The following is a 6,636-nucleotide window of genomic DNA, read 5'->3' as shown; positions in this document are numbered from 1 at the left end:
CACTCTCCAAGTTTATGGATTTTATAAAATCTTTATTTGTGTATGTTAAATTTACTTAAAGCAAGTTCCATCAATATTTATAAAGTACAATGCCAGTGGATCATCTAGATTTACAGATAATAAAGATGGGACAAGTCATCAGAGGTTGCACAGCTCTGACTATTCCCTGGTGTCTGAGTTCATGGCCATCACCTACCTAACAGGGGAGGAGAGGAGAAGATGGGCCTCCAGGCAAATGCTGGACACCTACTTCTACAAAAGGAAAACTACCCCAGGCTACAAGGGGAAAGTCCACTATGAGGAAATTTAGCAAGTGACTCTCACCAAGCACCTCTGGCTTCATTCAGCTTGCATTTAAAAGACAATCATATACAACAATAGCTGGGAAGTTCCCTCTTTTAAAAAGCAGTAGATTATGTCCATTCCATAAGATGAACTCATCAGCAGCAGAGATGATACATCCCTTCTCATCCTGCTGCCTTCCACTCCTTCCCAGCTCATTGTGACTGATTTCCTACATGAAATTAAGGAACAGAAAACAAAGCTAGAGAGTTTGGGGGGACTCAACCCTTATTCCTGGGCAACACATCCTGACAGATCACACTTTCCCCGAGTGCCTGTAAAAATATGTAACTAAACTAAATGATCTTCTCCATAGACACACAACAATAAAAGTGACCAGAGCTGGAGATAAAAACACAGTAAGCAGGGAGGGCATATGTCAAGGAAGGCCATCAAAGCCTTCCCTTCTCTTCCTTGCCAAATCAACACACACACACACACACACACACACACACACACACACACACACACACAACTTAGAGATCAATTATGGTTGTGGTGATAGTGATGGTGATGGTGATGAAGATGCAGCCACCTCTGGTCCTTTATTAAAGTTGTTAAACAGTGCGGTGTTACTTCTGTTATATTTCTGAAAGATTATACATGTGACACAACAGGCTTCAGCTTTCCCCTCTCAAGCAAGGGAAAGAACTCTTCCAGGAAAAGTGAGGTTAAAAGAGAGGGTAATGTTTAATCAAGCTCCGAACACTGGAACACCAGTGGCTATGAACATTCCACTGGCCTGTCCACAAAGAGGAGCCCGGTCTTAAGGTTCTCTGTCAATTCAAAAATAGCAGGTAAAATAATTACAAAACAAACAAGGCTTCTAATGTGACATAGAGCATTTAAGAACTCTCCGGGCACACACTTCTATTTATGCTTTGCCAAGATCTAAATCTAGACATCAATACTTATTTATTGCTTTTTATGTAACTGTCACACAGGAATTTCAACACAGAAGGGGAGAAGAAAGTGAAGAGAATGAATAACTTGAGGCAGGGCAGAAGTGGGGAAGGAAAACATTCCCCAAGTCCCTACTATGTGCTAGGCACTTCACAAGCATGTGCATTTAATTTAGTTCAATTTAACCCATGTAACACTATAATTAGGTGTTTTTATTTATAGAAACCGGTGCTCTTATAAATTAAATAGCTTACCTAAGTTCACATAGTTATACTTTGGAGCTATGTTCCAAAATTAATCTTAAACCTGGTAATTAAATAGATCAGAGTATTTTAAGTTTTATTTCAAACATCGTTTTATCTTCCTTCTGAACATACATCTCTTTAGGGCATTCGCAAAGAATATTAGAGAATTTCCTAAGGCCTGAAAATATTAGAATGGAAGATAACAGGAAATTAAAACTAAAAGTTAACATTAATAGTGGTATGTCTGAAATACAGAACAAAGGCTTTTATATTCCCTGCTTTCTACGTATCTATATCTTTAAACACTCCTTAATAAACATGAATTACTTTAAAGTAAATACTTTTTCAAAACCTTTAAAGCTATTTATTACTATTTGGAAAAATTTTTTAAATAAGGTCCACAAAATAGCTCATACATACACAGTGCTTCCTCCAGGGCTGGGACTAGGGGGAAGTGAGTGAGGCATTCAATTCAGGAACAAAATTTAAGGGAGTCCTCAGAAAAAACTCAGAAATTTAGATAAATAAAATTTAATGAAATACTCAAATAAAAAATCAAAATTAATACCAAAAAAAGCCATAATAAACAAATCAAAACTTGAAATAAATATAGGATCAGTATTACTAATTTTTTTTTTTTGCCTCAAGCTCCAATATGGCTCTGCTCAGCAAAGGCTTACTCTGTGCCAGGCACTGTGATCAGCAGTATATTTATTCCTCCATCAACCCTGAGATAGGAAATTGAGGCATGAAAGTTAGGGAATTAGCCCAAAGTCACAGAACAAGTCCAAGGTCACACGACTATTATGTGGATAAATGACTTTAAACAGATTAATAAGGTCATTTTTACTTGCCTTGACCATAAAAATAAAGATCAACATCTATTTTTTAAAACTGGTCTACAAGTAACCAGATCTTCAGATATTACCCACAACATGAAAGATTTAAAACTTAAGCTCAACCTAAGGTCTTCTTCCTTAGAAGATTAAGTAATACGGGTGCAATTTGGGCAAAGGACCAAAACCTCACATTACTGAAATCTTTTTTCTTTACTGTTCACACATAGGTGAAACCTCCTAATGATTCAGTCTGGAACAGAGTAAGAGAAAGAGGAAATGCAAAAGCGAAGGAAAAGACTTTCCTCTTATTTTAATTTCCCGAAAGAAGGAAGGAAGAAACAAACAAACAGTAACACTTGGAGATCTGGCTCCCAGAGCAGGGCAGTCTCTCCACGTGCTAAACTGTGATTACTCCGCTCTGACAACCCCTCACCCTGCTGGGTAACGAGGCACACAGACCCTCCGTGGTTTCCCCTGTCCTCCTCATTACCTGTGCCCCAAGCCTTATGCACAAAGAGCACTAAATATATATTGCCTCCTTATGCTTTACCTTCATGCCTGCAGAAATGTTGTCCTTTGACCTGAAATGTCCCCTCCTACCACCTCCTGATCTTGATCTGCCAAATGCCTGCTCACCTCTGTATTACACAGACTCCAGGACCCTCAACCAGAACTTCTGAATTGGAATCCTGAGCTGAGACCTAGGGATCTGTATTTTTAACGGCTTCCCCAGTGATACCAATGCTGCAGGCTTTCATCTATCTATATATGAGATTCGCTGACCTTAATTTAATAATTTAAAAGATACAGGAAGAATACTTTGATGTTTAAACCCAGATCCAATACAAGGAAACATGGATGGGTTCTCAGATATGCCTCTGCACAGGTATGACAGATGACTATTTGTCTGAAAGTTGAGGGTAGGTTGGGGATGAGGCCAAAAAGTTTATTGTCCTCCACAGCAGGGGTCCCCAACCCCCTGGGTGTGGACCAGGTACCAGACCATGGCCTACTAGGAACTGGGCCGCACAGCAGGAGGTGAGCAGCAAGCAAAACTTCATTCGTATTTGCAGCCACTCCCAAGCACTAGCATCAGCACCTTGGCTCCACCTCAGATCATCGAGTATCAGATTCTAAGATCAGCACTGGTCCCTGGTGCCATAAAGGTTGGGGACCGCTGCTCCACAGGACCTTAGCCTTATGGAAAATGCCATGGCAGGTTTTGACTCATTGATGTCTGATCATTTCTATTTAGCTTGACTTTTTAGAAAAACGACTTTGTGGATGGATTCTTCCACCAGAATTATCCTTTACCCACCTTCCTTGCTCTTTTTCCCCAACCCCTGCCAAAATAAAACGCTGTTCAAGTCAATAGGAAAGGACTTCCAGAGCAATACAAACTTCACACATCTCTTAGGTATTTTTAATGGTGTGACCAAGTAATTAAACACTTGCTTAGCAGTATACTTTCCTAAAGAGAATGTAGAGCAAAACCCACCCTACGATTTTGCTGCCTAAAATCCTTTCACAAACACCTTACTTCTTTGCCATCTGAGCTATAAGCTCTCATTGAAGTTCACATTTGTGACCCATGCCCCTAACTAAAAGCAATGAAACAATCTGTTTAGAGAAAGGCAATGTGCATTTCTAAGGATTTCCTTTCTCTCTGCCTAAGAGGAATAAGATGCCAAAGTTACATCCGCCATATGCATCCTCCACAATTCACTGCAATTAGGCCAGTGATTAAAAAAACAAAAAAACAAAAAACAAAAACAAAACCTATCCAATATTACAGACCTAAAGTATGATTGTTCTTCTTTTAAATAGAATCTCTTTGCATTAGAATGTACTCAGATTATACATTGGGATTGATATAGCTTCCATGAGCTTTCCTAGTCCATATTTAAGACTTGGAAAAAAGCCAGTAAAATCAACAACAAAAAAACTTAAACAAGTTTTGTTTGGCAGCATTTTTTAAATGAGATTATGTTAACACTTTTCCCAACATCATTTTGAAATAGCTGCGGCTATGGCATATACTACAATATGTGTTCATTAATTGAGAGAGAACATAGGACTTCTAGATTTATTGAAAAAGAATTAACCAAACGTGTTAACAGAACCAGCTCCCCAGAGCTGTTGTGCAACCTTCAAGTTTCTACTTCTGTTGGGGGGCAAACGTCCATCAAATGTGGACATCAAACTATCTGGTGGTCAAGTTCTTTATTTATTTATTTATTTAATTTTTTTTTTAGGTGAGGCAACTCTTGGTTGACCTCACAGAATGCAAAGACCTTGTCAACTTACAATCCCTTTTTATTTTTTAAATGCCTACAGCACCTAGTCTACCTACGTGGTCTCCCATCCAAGTACTAACCAGGCCCGACCCTGCTTAGCTTCCAAGATCAGACAAGATTGAGCTTCTTCAGGGTGGCATAGCCATAGACCTTGAGTTCTTCTCAACGCAAACTTTCTTCTATTCAGTAATACATATTAGTGCCACAGATAATTGGGTTTGCTTTATCCTTCCATTGTTAACACTAATTTTGTCACACTCTGTGCAACCAGCACTTACCACAAAAGAAAACATTTTAGGAACTTTCACTAAGTAGTAAAAAGAGCAAAGAAGAATGCTCTCCCATATTCACGCATTAACTCTCTGCTTTCTCAATCACTCAGCAAGCATTTCTTAACCACAAGGCACTGTGCAAGGACTAAGAAGTAAAGAACACATAGAAATGAGATGTAAGAAATGCACAGTCCAGTGAGGGAATAAATGGAGGGATGTAAAGGAGTGATTTCAATATCAAGCATGGCAGTGAACTGCTAGCCTGTGCTGTCCAATATGGTAGCCACTAGTATCATGGGGCTATTGAACACTGACATTTGTCCAGTCTAAGTGAGATATGCTCTAAGTGAAAAAAGCACACTGGATTTCAAAGGCTTTGAAATGAAATGAAAAAAATGAAAAAATGAAAGAAAGAATGTAAAATATCTTATTCATATTCTTCTATTCATTACAGTTGAATAATACTTTGGATATGCAGGGTTGAATAGAATATATTATTAAAATTAATTTCATCTGTTTCCTTTTACTTTTTTAAAAGGAACTAGAAAAATATAACATTATATATGTGGCTGGCACTGTATTTTTATTGGACTGTGCTAGGCTAGATGCTCCCCAATCCTCTTTCTTCTTTCTGGGCAGACAAAAAGACCACATTTCCCACACTCCCTGACAGTTGGATTGAAACTATGTGATCGGGTTCTGGCCAAAAGAATACAAGAAAAATGAGGGAACAAAGTCCAGATGCAGTTATAAAATAAGGTGCACAATCATCTGCGCACACTCTCTCTCAACTTGTGGGCCTACTAAAAGCAGAGATTCCACAGGCCTCCAAGGAGGTCCTGGGCAAGGGAGGAGCTATGGACATAAGGAAACTAGATTCCTGAATCATCTCAGGGAAGACCACCCAGTGTATAGCCAACGGGATCTTGTCACAAGTGGAAAAAAAAAAAAAAAAGACATGTATAGTGTTAAGCTACTGCCATTTGGTTATAGCAATTAAAGTACTTTGACTAATTAATACACTAAGAAAGAGTACTTTGACAAGAGGGATGACTACCTGTAAAAGAACTGTCAGGTAATCTTCAGAGATAGTTGCCATGTGAAAGGTATCTTAGCATGGTAGTTCTCAAACTCCACTGTGTCAGAATCACTCAGAGAGCTTGTTAACACACAGATGGCTGGGCCCTCTTCTAATCCTCTCTATGATGGCATGGCTAGGGAGGAGGTCTGTGTGAGAGTGCTGACACTCTATGGGCACCATGTCTCCCCCGGGCCCTCCTCTGAGCTGCTGTCAGTCTCCCTTCCCCCAACCCCTCCAATGCAGTGGGTCTGGAGCACAGCTGAGGATCTACATCTCTAACAAGCTCTCAAGTGCTGTTAGTCCAGAGAGCAACACCTTGAAAAGCAAAGTCTTAAAGGATGAGCAAGACTTTGTCAAGCAGTGAGGAGAACCAAAGGCAAGGGAAAGGAGCTACCATATACGGAAAAGTTTGGAGTGTTGGAAGAACATAATGTGTTCAGGGAACAGCAAGTGAAGAAGCACCACTGGAGCTGGGAAAAGAGTATGGGGAGAAAAAGCGAGAAAGGTAGACTTGTATTCAGCAGTCAGGAGTTTGAATTCTGCCTCTTCAATGAGAACTTTAAAGCAGAGCTTTCCTTTCCATAGCATATACTGCAATAAAAATAATTACTCTAAAGTAAATCTGAATTATCTGCTAATACTTCAATTACCTACAAA

The 6,636-nt window shown here is 39.3% G+C and overlaps 1 protein-coding gene and 1 pseudogene across 7 annotated transcripts in view; both read right to left on the bottom strand.

Annotated features, from left to right (window-relative positions):
- Positions 1–6,636, bottom strand: part of DOCK9 (dedicator of cytokinesis 9) — a 187,403-nt gene that overhangs the window by 166,301 nt on the left and 14,466 nt on the right. The gene's annotated exons all lie outside the window — the stretch shown is intronic.
- Positions 4,658–4,776, bottom strand: LOC111741942 (annotated as a pseudogene).

This window comes from Pteropus vampyrus, unplaced genomic scaffold, assembly GCF_000151845.1.
Source record: "Pteropus vampyrus isolate Shadow unplaced genomic scaffold, Pvam_2.0 Scaffold83, whole genome shotgun sequence".
NCBI classification, from domain to species: domain Eukaryota; kingdom Metazoa; phylum Chordata; class Mammalia; order Chiroptera; family Pteropodidae; genus Pteropus; species Pteropus vampyrus.
This window is presented reverse-complemented; position numbering and strand designations above follow the sequence as displayed.